The 15,910-nt window shown below is 37.9% G+C and overlaps 1 long non-coding RNA gene across 1 annotated transcript; it reads left to right on the forward strand.

The window, feature by feature from the left end:
* Window positions 1-2,471: 2,471 nt before the first annotated feature.
* On the forward strand, window positions 2,472-14,338 carry LOC106006200. The gene is made up of 3 exons (XR_001180137.2): window positions 2,472-2,772; window positions 11,280-11,415; window positions 13,666-14,338. It is a non-coding gene; the product is annotated as an uncharacterized LOC106006200 (long non-coding RNA).
* The last annotated feature ends 1,572 nt before the right edge of the window (window positions 14,339-15,910 follow it).

Below are 15,910 nucleotides of genomic sequence, written 5' to 3' on the forward strand. Positions count from 1 at the left end.
GATACAGGTGAAGACATAAAAACAAGATGGATAATAATGTTATAATAATATAGAATAAGAATTGGAATTGTTATTTGATTAAATAAGAGTCCAGCTTTTATTTACTAAGCTGAGTCAACATCATGCCAGGAAATTAGATTATCCCCACAATCCAAAATTATATATGTAATAGCTCCCAAGAATATTATCACTTGAGGGGGTGCCTGGCTGGCTCAGTGGGTTAAAGCCTCTGCCTTCGGCTCAGGTCATGATCCCAGCGTCCTGGGATCGAACCCTGCATCGAGCTCTCTGCTCTGTGGAGAGCCTGCTTCCTCCTCTCTGCCTTTGTGATCTCTCTCTCTGTCAAATAAATAAATAAAATCTTTAAAATAAAAGAATATTATCACTTGAAAATTCTTCAGACACATTAGCCCTTCAAGAGAGAATCGCACAACATAGACATCTCAAGAGACCATCCTATCAGTTATATTCTGTCTCCAGTAAAGATTACAGTAGTTATCAATTCCCAAAATGTACATTATGGTAATAAAGTTAGAGTTGATGCAGGATATAACATCCTCATTTTACAGATTATAAAACCAAAAATCTTAGAAGTGGGAAATATATACCCTCATTTTTATAAGTGAAAAGTTCAGAAAATGAAAGCAATATGAAGAAATTCACATATGAATGGAAGAAAACATTTTAGAAGGCAGATGTCTTGGTGTTGAACACTGAGCCAGAATAGCATTTCAGACAGTATGCACATTCTTAAGTACTATACTATACTGCCTCTTGACAAAGGAGAAGTGTGGTTATTGAATATCAGAAGTCTAATTTCGATCATTACATTAAAATAAGAGGAGATTATGGTTCTCAGTTGATTCTGTTATTTGCAGTAATTACATTTTTAAAAAATTTTTCTTTCTTTCTTTATTTGCAAGAGAGAGACAAAGCACAAGCAAGACAAGGGACAGAGGGAGAGAAGAGGGAGAAGCAGACTTTCCACTGAGCCAGACATGGGGCTCCATCCCAGGACCCTGATTTCATGACCTGAGATGAAGGCAGACACTCAACTGACTGAGCCACCCAGGTGCCTCAGCAGTAGTTACATTCTATAAAGTAGCTGCAAACAGTGAAATAGTGACTACTGAGTCATTGTTCCAAGAGGAAATACAAGATTAGATTTCTGAAAGTTTTTGGTGAAAACGTTTCTTCAACTGAGAAATTTATAACTTTTTTAATTATATGCAATATTTGTTTGATTATATAAAACATTTTTGTATAATAAAACACTAGCTGAGAAGGGTTTACCATGATCCTTACTCTGGTAACATGAACTTAAATTTCTTTGGCTTTCAACATCACAACAATGCTATCAACCATGCATTGTTGCTGTTCTTTTTTATCAATCATCATCTCATGAATCCCCATATTTAGCCGTCTTTCCATCCTTTCTGTAACTTCCTCATAAGCTGTAGATGTTACTTTAGCACTTTCCAGGGAAGCCTCATGTATAGATCAGTGGATTTCCTCTTCCTTTTTCTGGATAGAAAATAGTTTCATTAACCTTGAACTCACAACCAGTAGCACTGTAAATCATGCCTAAATGAAGTTAATCTAACACAGGTATTTTCTCCAGAAAGCACATCACAATTTCCTTCCACACAAACATACACACACACACACACACACACACACACACACAAAGCAAACAAACAAAAACAAAAAAAGAAGATAGCACTTTAGCACAGTGGTTGGGGGCCATTTTGAACAGCAAAATCACCAAACAAGCCCCCAAATGCAAAAATCACAGCACTAAATTGATCATGAAAAAGACACTTGAGAGTTAAAGCAAGAATGCAGAGTGTTGCCTTGCTTGACCTCAACTGGGAATAGTTTTTCACTGCTCTGTCCACAAATGACCAGGAAAGTAGTGTTTCACTGAGGTTACAAATAAAGCTTAATGAGTAAGCAAATTTCATGAGTAAAGATTGACTATATATTGACCAAGAATTTGAAAGAATGACAAGACTAGAGTGGTCAGGATGGAGGACAGGGTCTCCACTGCTGGCGTGTGTCTTCTGAATTAGGACAGAAATTTCAGAGGTCAATTTGTGAAGAGGAATAAAAAATTTTTAAGATTTTATTTATTTATTTGACCGACAGAGATCACAAGTAGATAGAGAGCAGCAAGCAGAGAGAGAGGGAGAAGCAGGCTCCGTGCTGAACAGAGAGCCCGATGTGGGGCTCGATCCCAGGACCCTGGCACCACGACCTGAGCCGAAGGCAGAGGCTTTAACCCACTGAGCCACCCAGGTGCCCCGAGGAATAAAAAATTTCTTTGAAAAAATCATTTACATGTGATGATCAATTTCATGTATCAACCCAATCTGGCCACAGGGTAACCCAATATTTGGTCAAGCATTATTCTGGATGTGTCTATGAAGGTATTTTTGGATGAGATTAACATTTACATTGGTACACCTCATAAAGCAGATTGTCCTCTCTGAGGGGGGCTTGGGTTGAAGATGCTGCTCATCCAATCAGTTGAAGCCCTGAATAGAATACACAGGCTGACCCTCCCTTGTTAGGACAGAATTTCTCCTATCTCACTGGTTTTAAAGTAAGGTATCAGTCCTTTTCTGGCTTTGGACTCAAACTGAAATATTGATTCTTCCTGTGTCTCAAGCCTCAAGGTCTTCTGAATGGAATGGCACCATTGGCTCTCCTGGATCTCCAGCTTGCTGAATCACCCTACAGATCTTCAGACCTCCCAGTCTCCATAATCTTGTGAGCCAATTTCCTAGAATCGACTTATTTTTCTCCATATGTACATCCTATTGGTTCTGTTCCTCTGGAGAACTCTAATACACAGGCTTTGTCGTTCGAATTGTACTTGTAGGAATATATCTTGATTTACTAATCAGCAATAGATAAATGTTCAGACTGGATGATAGATAGGTAGATATATGTGCATGTCTATATCTTTTATGTAATAAGCAATTTATGGAACTACTACAATAGCAACAGATTGGAAAAAGGGCCTAAACATCACAAAAATTTTTCTGTACATCATACTATGCCATGATTTAAAAAATTATGATATGGACATATTTATTTACATAAAAAGGCACTTAAAATATTAGGTTAAAAATGACTCTGGGGGGCACCTGGATGGCTCAGTCATTAAGTGTCTGCCTTCAGCTCAGGTCATGATCCCAGGATTCTGGGATCAAGCCCCACATTGGGCTCCCTGCTCTGTGGAAAGCCTGCTTCTCCCTCTCCCACTCCTTCTGCCTGTATTCCCTCTCTCTCTCTCTTTCTCTCTGTGAAATAAATAAATAAAATCTTTTAAAAAATGATTCTAGGTACCATACATAATGGAATTACATTTTAAAAATATATATGAATATACATGCATAGAAAGAACTCTGTTAGAAGTGATTATGTCGAGTGGCAGGATTTTGGATAATTCTATTTTTGTTACCTACTACATATCTATATTTTTAAATTTTTCTATAATGAACATATAATATTGTGTTGTTTAAAAAAAAGAAAGAAAGAAAAGCTATGATGGAACTAAGGCTTGGTGACATAGTAGAAAGAACTCTAGATTTAGTGCTTGGTGACCTGGGTTCTAAACCCAGCTCCTCAACAGTAGCTTAGCTACCCTGGTCCTCATTTTCTCATCTATAATATGGAACTGAAATAATTGCTTTCTAAGGACTTTCCCACACCAAAGTCAATCTTCCTTGGGCTCATGTCTCTTTGGATTCTTTGGTGAGTGTTTTAAGTATTGATACCCTCATGATCTCAACTCCGGAATCCAAGGAGGCATATGAATGATTTCTGCACATGGGCTGATGGGATTTTCCCAACTTGTGGCTCTAACCCTAACTTGGCTCAAACTTGGCTTGTGATACTAGAAGGGAGGGACATAAATCAGATGTAAGATTCTAATTACCTGGTTTCATTGTCCAAGTGTCCTAGAGAAAGACAGTATATAGTAAAAAACAAAAAACACACAACAAACAAACAAGAAAACAAAAACCATGGATGTTGGGTTTGCATTCCCACTTAAGCACTTACTAATTCTGAGGAGGATTTTCCTCACCAATAAAAAAGAGACTATTCTATATACTTCAAGACTGTTTTGTGAGTTCTAAATTATTCAAGGTATCTAAAGTACATAGGACAAAATAGGCACTAGGAAAAAAGGTAATCTTTCCTTTTCTTCCTTTCACAGATGACACATTCTAGAATTAGGTAAATTCTTAGGAAAATGGGGGAAGGGAAATGAGTTTTTTTCATAATTGTCCTAGGACCTAGAAGTAATCTTGTTGTTCTACCTAATGATTACATTAGACAGTTGATAAACTGTAACACACAATGAATGTGTTGTCATAGCAGTAAAAAAATAAAATTTAAAAAAGCAAGTTAAGCAATGAGAGACACGAAATAAGGATTTAATTTTGGAATCTAATTTGGAACACAGTTAAGGTGATGGAGGAGACTAATATTTCATTCATCTAATAAAATATTGCCAGGCTGGGTAGTGATTAGATACAGAGTCATTTCCTGGCCCTCTAATAGATAATAGCTGTGACATTGTATCCTTTAACAAAGTGCCAGAGGAACAGCTTAGTGTACTCCAGGAGGAAAACAAATCACACCTGTCAGACCTCCATGGTTCTGGGATTCTGCCCACCAAAGTAGTAACATAGTTTGACCTTATTCTACTCAAGAACCCTGGTGGGATCTCAAGATAAGAGGTTATTGTTTATCTTGAAAACTACTCTTGGAAACAGAGTTGGGCAAACTCACATTGATGTGTAACTAGGAACAAATTATGAGGCCTCTTATCAATTCAATGAATCTTAGTTTTGCACAGTGAAATCACTTAGTCATCCAAAGAGATGATCTCCTAAATGTTTTGGTCTCTGATCCTCTTCTGATGTCTGATTACTTCCAAATTCCCTAAAGGTGCAGCTCCCCAACTTTGTGCCAAGTCACCTGAAGGGAAGGCAGAAAATTCACAGGGGAGCTGTGGATATTCTCTGTTTTTTAAGGGAAACACTTTGATACTGAGTGTCTTCAGATGGCTCCTGAATTACAAGTCTGAGTTTATTTTCAGACCTGGTAACATTCCTTTGAATGACATAACCTTTAGAAGCTGGGTTTTTTGCAGTTTCTGTGATAAAAAGCAAGCACCACACAAAAATTAACGTGGAACAGGAAGTGATGGTGGTGGTGCCCAATTTCAAGAATGATATAGGATTTTTTAAAAAAGATTTTATTTATTTGACAGACAGAGATTACAAGTAGGTGGTGAGGCAGGCAGAGAGAGAGGAAGAAGCAGGCTCCCCATGGAGCAGAGAGCCTGATGTGGGGCTTGATCCCAGGACCCTGGGATCATGACCCAAGCCAAAGGCAGAGGCTTTAAACCACTGAGCCACCCAGGCACCCTAGGATATTTTTTATTTTTGTTTACATGTATTATTTTTTCAAATGGCTACTGAGTTGTGAGGACATGAATACTTACAAAATCATTTGGCTCTAACTACTTAATACACTAAACTGTCAGGTATTTCTTCTGTCCTAAGACTGTTGTGGAAAAGGAAGAAGAAAAAAACAAACAAATAAAATCAAACAAACAAACAAAAAAAAACCACAGACATGAAGGGACCCATGAACAAAGAAGGTCTGGCAACCTCTGCCCATATCCCTCTTCTACCTTCTCAATATGGCTCAGGCAATATTTTATCTTCAAATGCTTATCTATCATGATAAGTGCCCAAGAAGGCTGGGGAGATGGCTATTCTTTTCCTCAAAGCAGAGAAAGTTAAAATACGTTTAAGTTCATTAAGATCTTTTCAAGCTATTGAAAAATACCTGTTCTGGCTCATGTTAAGTATTTGGCACCTGAGGACAACCATCTTTTCCCTCCAATTCTCAACTGGCCTTAGCTTCCTGTCTTCTTGTCAAATGTATGAGATGGCTGATGCCTTGATTTCCAAAATCAGTGTGCTCTGGAGTTGCCTACTGCATGTGCTTATTTACAGCAATATTTATTCTGTCTGACCTGCTTTCTGCATTTCTCCAAACATATCTCTATATCTCATAAATACACTATTTCAGTTCCAATCATGTTGCAACCTGCAAGCACCCTAAAATCATTATTTTATTTTCTCCAGTTTAAACTGGAAGGCTGGGAAATAAATGTTCAGACTTTACCAGTTATTCATATTAACAGTAAGGCACAGGCACTCCCATTTATAATTGCATAGTGAAGATCCCTGAGAACCTGTTTGAAACCTTCTCTTTCTTTTCTCTCTGTTGGTTCTGTCTGGGCAAATTCCTCCCATCTTAGTGCTCCTGCAGCATTAGATCTATGTAGATGGCTCCCACATTCCTATCTCCTCCTTTATCTTGTTTCTAAATTGCAGCCACACGTTCCAAATTACATAGATATTCCACAAGCCTCCAAAACATCACTGTCCCAAATATACTCACCCACTTTCTTCTCATACTGCTTTTCCTACCTCATTCTTTTACAACCAACTCAGGCCTTTACTCTTCTTTCTAGTTGTGTATCTTTTCCTTCACCCTATAATCCCCCTACAACTTCACAGGTTCAGGCTTATATTTCTCTGTACTCCAGTTTATTCTTTACAAAGCAGATAGATCATTTCCTAAATTCAAAGAGGCCCATGTTACTTTCCCCTGCCAATTTTATTGAGATATAGTTCACATATAACACTGTTTAAGTTTGAGATACACAAAGTCATGATAAGATAGATAAGGGTCTCATTAACATAAGTATTGCTGCAGGAATGAATAAGTATATATTATATTGTGCAGAATTACTTCCAACTTGTTTTAACACAGTAGGCCAAGAACAGAAACAAAGGTATCCTCAGACTGGGCCAACTGGATTAATCAGTTTCTATGTTGTCTCTCTTTGAGACATTTGGAAGCAAGGCTAACTTCCTTGGATCGAGAAAGCCTTTGGCATTCTGGATCCATTTGAGGAACAAAAGGGGATAATGAAACCTTTGAAAGTCTGTTATAGGAAGGAGTCAGATAATTTCATTAAAAAAAAAAAAAGTCATGATCATGCTTGTACCTTTAAGCTAGTGAGGAGCACTTACAAAGATGGGTTGGAGAGGAGCTGGTTAAGTGCAGAAGAAGTCTTCTAAATCTGTTTCTCCCATGTTTGTGGGGCTGAGAATTAATAACTTTGGAAAAGGGAAGTTGTAATCAAGTATCAGGAAGTATCAATCTTCAGGCCTAGAAATGGGATAGGAAATGCAGAAGAAAGAGCTCCTTAGTGGTCTACCAAGATAATTCTTTCCATTTAAGCAGAGACTGTTTACATGTCAAACACTGATGATTATTGAAGTAATTTAATAATGTTAAATATTTTAAAACCAGAAATCTCACAGTCTTTCTGAAGTTATGCTCAGATTTACTTTTTTTCAACACTGATAGTGTTATTTGAAATTTGGTGAAAAGCTACATAAGGTAATCCATTGAACAAATGTGCTACATTTTTTTGTTTAATCCAAAATATGAACATGTACATTTTTTTTCCAACTTGGGAGGGATGCTCAGTGGTCAACCTACACATTGGTCATTTCCCACATGTGCAAATGCATCTGCTGAATAAATTCTTAAATGTGGAATTGCTGTATCTAAAGACATGTGTATTTTAAATTTCGATGAAGAATGCCAAGTCATGTTCCATAACTATTACTGTTTGCACTCTTATCAGTGGCAAATGAAGTAAGCATTTATAATTAAATGCATAACTATCTTATCATATAGTCATTCTACAGTTGTTTTTCTCTGAGAAAAACAGTTTTCTATCATTCCTCAATAAACACAGGAAAGATACAGGATGCTATTTTTTCATTAAGTGAAACGTTCTTTGACCAAAAATCCCTTCTGTGAATTCTTTATTCTCGCGAGGAGTGCTTTGTGCAAAATGGCTTCACTCAAACCCTTGTGGGGGAAAGTTCATAAGATTTGATACAAGAGAAATCTTTTATGTATCCACTTCTCCAAATTTCTGTCTCATTATTGCCACACAAGGAAAAAAGTATGAAATGATGTAGAGAACTTAAGCTAGGCACTGATTTATCAGAAAGAGCAGGAACATGCATTTAAAATGCTCATCTTTAAAGAAAAAGAAGGAACAAGTTTTTAAAAATGACTTTACTGTGCATCTAACAAAAAGAATCAATATCTGGTTTTTGCAGGAGCAATCCCATAGTGAAAATAAAATCATTCACCCTTGTAGCTTTAAACAACAAGTTTTTGTGCCTAAGGAAAAAAGGGCATTTTCTAGAGAAGCTTTAAAGGAATAATGAGAACTTAAAATTACTCATGTTCCATTTTTTTAAAACACTTTTTCTTGAAAATGAAATAATTAATGCACCATTCCTAATGCCCAAAAGCCTTGAACAATTCTTCACAAAGTTTACTAAATAGTCAAGACTGAAGTAGATGTTAGCCAAGAAAAATAAAAGCAAGAGACAGAACTGCATTTCATAAAGTATTATTTCTCTTGAAGACCTCAAGCAGGCAAAATGCCAACAGAGTTGTTAGAATAAGCTTTTCAAAAGCTACAGGCAGTAAACCAAAGAAAAGTTATACAAAATCTTCTTTAAATCGGAATAAGATGAAATGGAAAGAGGGAAAAGTCAACATTTCCTAAGCACCACTAGTCTTCAGATTTTATCCCTTAAGTTCAACCATATTTGGTGCTTTGGAAGTATGTATCAGTTAAAATGAAAAAGGAGAGAAAAAGGGGAAAAAAAGAAAGTGAAAAAGGAGACAAAGATATGCAAATACCAGCTAATACAAGCTGCTGCCACTTCTCTCATCTGAAAGCACTTCCATGTTCCTTTAAATTAATACCCTCATGTTGGTTCTCCTAATCATGCTAGTCAGTAGACACATTGACTAGAAATTTATGGTTTACCCCATGGGCAAAGCTCCCTTTACACATTTATCCCATAAGATCCCCTTTATTGCAATGTGTGTTCACTTCCTCCTTTCTACATATAAAAAGGTATTTTAAAAAACTAATCCAGAGCAACTGAATGGCCAAGAGAGATTCAGAAGTAGGACGGTGAAAATGCAGTTCTGAGACTCAGATACACACATATATATGTTTGGAACTCTTCAACACAAAGGTCACAGCCAAAATACACGGTGAAGCAGAATAATGAAATAAAAATTACAAAGGAGAAAAAGGCAGCGAACAAATCAGCAGGGACCAAGAGCAATCACGCTCCATGATCCCTGCGATGTGGGAAAGCGCCTGGCAGAGACAGCCTTGCAGGGGGCTGCCTGTGGAACCTGAGCCCGTCACCAGTCCTCTCCAGGCTTCAGTTTCCCCATCTGCAAACTGGGAAGCTGTCTGAACTCATACCCTGTGGGTGGGTGTCTGATTCTAGGCTCCTACAGGTATGTCAAAGGAAGGAGGATGGGGCTGAAAGATATTACCAGGAAGGCTATTTCCTCCATCCTATCTGACACGATCTGGGCATAAATAGTGCTACTTCCCAAATATTCTTCCATGCATCCCAGCCCTTATTGTGCTAAGATGGAGCTTTATGACTTGATCTGACCAATTAGCTGAGAGCAACTCTGCATCGTTTCTAGCGTGAAGCATGAAAGAGTCCACAAATGGCATGGTCCATGCCTTGTGTTACCCAGAAACTCTCAGGTAGTTCTTCTATGCTTCACTGGTATGGGGTGGGGGGGGGGTGGCTTTCAAAGCTGCTGCCAGACCCATAGCCCCAGAGCATCTTCCTGCCCTTGCTAAGTATGGCCACCATGGCATGTGGAATGTAGTGCCATGTCAAACTGGGAACTTTCTGGTAACAAATCTTATCAAACTAGATATTCAGGTTGAGTGATCATTTCATGTCTCCACCCCAGACCTTTCCAGAACTTCAAATGAAGCTGGGGAAGTCAAAGATCTGATGTTTGGTATAGACCTGAAGACCTCTAGTTTGAAGACTTCTCATACATTTCCAGTTGGAGTATAATTTAGTACCATCACTATGGAGGATAATTTGGCAATATTTAGCAACTTTTAAGTACACGTGGCTTTGAATAGCAAGTCTACCTTCAAGAATTTATACTGCAGTAGGATCATGCTCTCACAGAATGGTCTTTTAATAAGGTTATTCATGGGGAATTTGTAATAGTGAAAGATCAGAACCTTGCATATCCATCAATGTGAAACTGGTTAAATAAAAATTATGGTAAATTCATACAGTGGACTATTATGAAGACACCATATATAAGGAAGTGGCTCTTTATGTGCTAATCTGTTAAGATCTCCAAGATGTATTTGGAGGATTAGACTGAAAATCAATAATATGGATTATGCAGAAAGGCAGTGGGTAAATAAAGTTCAGAAGAGGAAGGAAGAATTTTCACTAGATACATTTATACTTCTTGGATTCTGAACCATGTGACTGTAAAATCTATAAATACCTATAAACACATTTTTAACTAAAAAATACACTTGTTTAATTTTTAAAATATACCTTTTCCCCTAAAATATGTATGTATAAAAAACTATATACTTACATTTTAGAAATTGCTCCAAGTTGAATAATTACTTATTTATTCTTTGAAATACCTTCTTCTCTCCAGAAGTTATATTTGCTTCAGTTTTAATGAAAGAAGAGCCTCAGGGCGCAGAGAAGCAATTATTAGTTCCTCAGAATAAGCAATTACTGGTAACTAGGATTTAACTAAATCAGTTTAAAGTTGTAAAAATGCCATCTTTTTACATAAGGTCAATAGTTGGGATTTGTAGCATTTTTTACTCAGACCTTTGTGTGTTAAGTGTTTCTCCTTGGCTTATTTCAATATTTGCATTAAGACTCATTCTAGGGGTGCCTGAGTTAAGCAGCAGTACGTTAAGCAGCTGCCTTCGGCTAAGATCATGATCCCGAGTCCCGCATCAGGCTCTCTGCACAGCTGGGAACCTGCTTCTCCTTCTGCTCCCCCTTTTTCTCTCTGACAAATAAGTATTTTTTTTTTAAGTCTCATTCTATGGTTTTTGTAGCTTCTATAAAATTATATCACTTGGATATAAAATGACAAGCACAAAGCAATTTTTTGGTGGTTCTCAGACAACTGAAAGCAACTAACGGTTTTGTGAGTGCTCAGTGTACAAGAAGACTGCTCTGAGCCCTTTGCTATTATTTGTTTCATTGGTTGTTTAATCATCACAATGATTCCATTAAGCAGGTACTATCATTTTACAGGTGAGGAAATTGAGGCACAGAGGAATTCACCAAGGTCATGCAGATAAGAAGTGATGGAAAGAGGATTCATACCCCAGATTCTGCTCCAATAATGATGACGATAACTAATATCTATTGAACAGTCATTATGTATCAGGTACTGTCCTAAACACTTCCATGGATTAACCAAATTTTGAGGGATTGACCAGTTTAATCTTTACAAAAATTCTATGCGTAGGTACTGTTATCCTCCCATTAGATATGAGGGTATTTTCCTAGTTCCAGCTGCTATAACAGAATACCCTATTCTGGGTGACTTTGACAGTGAACATTTATTTCCCTCTGGGCCAAGAGACCCGTGCAGGACTCAATCCCAGGACCCGGGATCATGACTTGAGTGGAAGGCAGATACTTAACCGACTGAGCCACCCAGGCATCCCTATCCCCCTCTTTAAAGAGCTGCCAGTAGCTCAGTGAAATTCCCTGGTTCACATAGTAAGGAATAACACAGACAGGGCTTGAATCCAGCTGGGTCTGCCTTCAACAACCTGGGCTCTTCCCATGACACCACTATGCCCCTCCCTGAAGCACAGGGCAGACCATCAGGGCCTGGGGTCAGCTCTGGCACTAGCCAGCTCTTTGTCTTGTCCAAGCTGTCTAACTTCTCTGGACTTTCATGGCAACGCTTATAAAGAAAAGCGGAAAACCAGATGGTCTCTAAAAATACTGACAACCCTGGGAGTTTCTGACCACCCAGCATCCCCCCTCTCTGTCCCTTCTCTCAGTTTAGAAACTCCATCCAAGGAAATCTCTATTCACCCCCTTACATTCTGAGACGACAACACTCAGGGAAAATAGCTCACAGCTGAAGAGTTCTGAGCATTTAAGAGTGAGAGTTGAGAGTTGAAGTTCCAGAAGAAAGCAAACATTTGTCTCACGGACCCAGGTTCAAATCCAGACCTGGGTTCAGCTCCTGGCTGCACTCGCTCCACATCAGTTCCGTCATCAGTTCAGTCATTGCCTCTGCCACCGCCCGCCGCTGCCTTGGTCCTGTGCCTTTGCTCATGCGGAACCTCCTTCAGTACCTTCTTCTTCCCTTTCTCCTTCCTTTTCCAAAGCTATAATATCCCTCAGGTCCCACTGAAATTGCCTCCTCTCTAGGACTCCACCCTTGTTCTCTCCTCTTTCCCTACTGGAAGCATTCTTTCTTGTACTTGGTTTAGTTTTTCTCCCTAAACGCTAATGGAAGTCAAGAGCACACAGGTCACTGCCACTTCATTTATTTTGTGCTATCCTTCTAGCTATCTTTCTGGTCAGGAAATTCTTCATGATCTCCGGTCATTTAGTCTACCATACTGGAAGCTGACTTTTTTACATGTGAAGCTTATAACAAGTTTATTTTTTTAACATGCAAAATAATCCCCAGTTCCTTTGACCTTTTCACCCCCCCCCCACTATTAAATATCTTGGTGGTTCTTCCTCTGCCTCTCTCCAACTTTTCTCTCCCTCTTAATTCCTTTCATTCTCCCTCTCCCTGATCCTTTCTCTCCTCCTCTTCTTCATCCCCTTTTCTTCGTTCTCTTCCACTTCCTTCCTTTTCTCCTCCTCCTTCTCATTCTTTGTCTTCCTTTCTTTTTAAATGTGTAATTTCAATTCCGTTTAGCCAGTGTGTTGAAGTCCAGCTATCTATAGAACTCTGTCATTGGCATTAAAGAGGATTAAAAAAAACAGTGCCTGGGTGGCTTAGTCAATTAAGCATCTGCCTTCAGCTCAGATCATGATCCTGGGGTCCTGGAATCCTGCATAGAGTCCCACAAGGGCTCCCTGCTCAGCGGGGTGTCTACTATTCCCTCTGCCTCCTGGCCCACTTGTGCTCGTTGTCTCTCACACACACTCTCTCTCTCTTTCTCCCAAAAACAAATAAGTAAATAAAATCTTTTTAAAAAAGAGAGAAAGAAGATTTTAAAAAATCAAGAACAATCTCTCCCCTCAGGGAATTGGCAATCTACGCAGAAAGAAATCTGCAAAAAGTAACGATGACACAATACAGTCTAAGAAATGCCTGGGGAACTGGAGATTAATCTTCATTTGAAACAAATAATGCAATACACACCCACCCACACACAAAAGCTGTCTTAAAAACAAACTCAAGAAACTTATAACATTTAAAAAATATTAGATTTACTAACAGAGAACCCAAGATACAAATTAGTTATAATTTGAAAGTTCTTCCAACTTTCATAAAACAGAAAACAAAATCCATTGTTATTGTTGGTTCACAAGTTAATCAGTTACATTTTATATGGAAAAGATAAAATAACTTTCTTCTGCAGTTATTTAAGCAGAAAGTAGCCTAACTTACATTTATAACATAAAATTTATTTCATTTTTTGGCTTGCTTTTCCAGGTTAGATAGGCATTATGCAGCATTTTAATAGACCCTGAGTGCTCTATGACAAAATTTATACGGTGATGTTTGCCTCATATGGAAGAACTTTAAAAAAGGAACACTACAGTGAAATGGTGAGAAGTTATCTAGCATACCTAGCAGTCCAGTATACATTTTTGACCTTAATAATCCAAAAGACTGCCTTTTCTCTGGTTTATAATCCCACATTGTGGAGTAGATGGCTTTTAATCTTTGGAATCTAAGCTAGAGGCCTCAGGGCCCTCTCTAGGCTACTGCAGCACTCCTCATCCATCAGCTGGACCAAGTAAAATCTCCTTCCCTGGCCGTGCTAAAAGGCAATTTTATGTACTTCTCTGTCAGTCTCAGATGAGCTGTTTCATATCTTACAAACAATACTACCAGAAAGATGGGCCTTCATACACCTCTTTATGTATTACATTAATAACATAATCAATGTATTAATTTACTTTTGTGTAAAAGAAATAGAAAGAGTCCACTATATAAGAACGTAATGCAACCCCAGGAATTGCTGTTTATAACATTTTTGTGTTGATTTTTGTTACCAAAATCAGAACATGTCTCAAACATTAGGCAGTATGTTTACTGAAATCAATCAAAAATAATACAGGGGCCCCTGGGTGGCTCAGTGGGTTAAAGCCTCTGCCTTCAGTTCAGGTCATGATCCCAGGGTCCTGGGATAGAGTCCCACATCAGGCTCTCTGCTCAGCAGGAAGCCTGTTTCCTCCCTCTCTCTCTCTGCCTGCCTCTCTGCCTACTTGTGATCTCTGTCTGTCAAATAAATTAATAAAATCTTTTTAAAAAATAATAATACAAAAGTGTGGCTCAAACACACATGTGTAAACCAAAATGATAATGAACACAAACAAGCGAGGAGAGAAGAGTCAGAGAATCCAAGGCTGTTCAGTCCATTCCCCCTTCCTCTACAAACAAGATCCCACTATCATATTGGCTTCCATTTGTGTTCCTAGCTTATTGAAAGCCTGTGTTTCAAAATATCTTGTGCATTGAAAAGTAACAACACAAAACTTAGTGAGCAATTGCTCTAATGAAAATTTTGGATAACCATTGTCACTATCCTGGAGTTACTCATCTATGGTGTCAGTCATATACATATTTGTAATGTCCCAATTTATCAGTTTAAAAAACCCAGCCAGCATATAAGTGAAACACACGACAGCTCTCCCATTATTAACAACAGGAAACATAAATATAACCTCCTTTCATCCAGGGTATCCTTAGCAAGATTTGCAATGCATTTTATTATTATATTCACATAAACAACGCAGAAGAAAATTTAAAGCAAAACAGAGATGTTTGATTTATTTCTACTTCTTTTCAACATTTCTTCTGACGTGACTCTAAAATAATGAGTAACACTATATTTTAGTCAATAAAACCAATATTCTGCTTTTAAGAAATGAATTATAGAAAATTAAAAAATACTCTACTAATAGAAAATGTAATACATTGGCTGGGATTCTGTGTATTTCAAAAATTCTGCCAACAGTGTAAATATATTTTAGGGCTATGACACAAGAACTTTATTTGGCTTATAAATATATTTTTATCTCTACATATTCTATTTTGAGGAACATTGATAGAGCATTTGCTTCAGCCAAAAATCTTTTCAAGAGAAATCAAATAAAGTTTAGGTTTCCTTTCTCTTTATAAATTTTAAAATGCTACAGAAATTTTGTATTTTACAGAAAAATAGGAAAAAAAAAACCAATTACCCATTCTCCCACTTACTGTCAGAAGCATTTTTGCTATAATTTTTCTTAGGCAATTATAATTATAATTTTTCTTAAATGCAAAATTTATTTGGTGTTACTTTTCTATCATGGTAAGATCACAATTTGGTATCCACTTCCCAACAGCTTCAAATACAAGGAAAGGGATTTTAGAATGATACTCAAATTCCCATCCCTCCTCTCCCTCTGACAGGTTTTTATCACCTTGACAAATCACTTATTTCTCTAAGCCTTAGCTTCCTTGTCTATGAAATGGGGATAATGCTGATGTATGTCTGAGGTGATCCCCAAGTGAATGTGTGTCCACAAAGGTCAGGTTCTCATTGGTGAACACTGGGGACCTACAGGAATTAGAATTCCTCTCAGCCTAGTTTGCTGCCAGGATCAGTATGATGAGAGCAAGGCTCAGTGATTTCTGCCAGACATGCAAACATTCCACGACTTTCAGGATCACCAGTTCTCTATCTCCA

Source organism: Mustela putorius, unplaced genomic scaffold (genome assembly GCF_011764305.1).
Source record: "Mustela putorius furo isolate JIRA1106 unplaced genomic scaffold, ASM1176430v1.1 tig00003834_pilon_pilon_pilon, whole genome shotgun sequence".
In the NCBI taxonomy this organism is placed as follows: Eukaryota; Metazoa; Chordata; class Mammalia; order Carnivora; family Mustelidae; genus Mustela; species Mustela putorius.